Below are 418 nucleotides of genomic sequence, written 5' to 3'. Positions count from 1 at the left end.
TGGATCCCCATCAATATTGCAGTCGTCTAAATCTCAGCCCGGAGAGAAGAATTGACTTCACAAATTGCAATCACAACTTTCACGAAACATTAAAATGAACAGTGAAAGTGAAAAAAGGGAAAGTGTTAGTGGCTTGGTTGTGTTTTCGCGACCCCATAGATTGTAGCCAGCCCGGTTCCTCTGTGCACGGAATTCTCTAGTCAAGAATACTGAGGTGGGTAGTCACTCCCTTCTCCAAGGGATCTTTCCAACCCAGGGATCAAACCTGGGTCTCCTGATTTGCAGGCGGATTATTTACCATCTGAGCCACCAATAAATATTCAATATTATGTACATGAATGGATTGTTGGAGCTGGGTGTGAAGATGAAGATCACATAAGCTGAACCTTTATGTCTCACATAAAAGAGAAAACTGACA

At 42.6% G+C, this 418-nt stretch overlaps 1 protein-coding gene across 2 annotated transcripts in view; it reads left to right on the top strand.

Moving 5' to 3' along the window:
- The window catches only part of NUDT4 (nudix (nucleoside diphosphate linked moiety X)-type motif 4), a 17,224-nt gene that overhangs the window by 15,880 nt on the left and 926 nt on the right, over positions 1-418 (top strand). The gene's annotated exons all lie outside the window — the stretch shown is intronic.

The sequence above is a fragment of the Bison bison genome, unplaced genomic scaffold, assembly GCF_000754665.1.
Source record: "Bison bison bison isolate TAMUID 2011002044 unplaced genomic scaffold, Bison_UMD1.0 scf7180017864133, whole genome shotgun sequence".
Taxonomy (NCBI): domain Eukaryota; kingdom Metazoa; phylum Chordata; class Mammalia; order Artiodactyla; family Bovidae; genus Bison; species Bison bison.
Note: the sequence above shows the minus strand (reverse complement) of the source record. Positions and strands in the feature narration are given on the sequence as shown.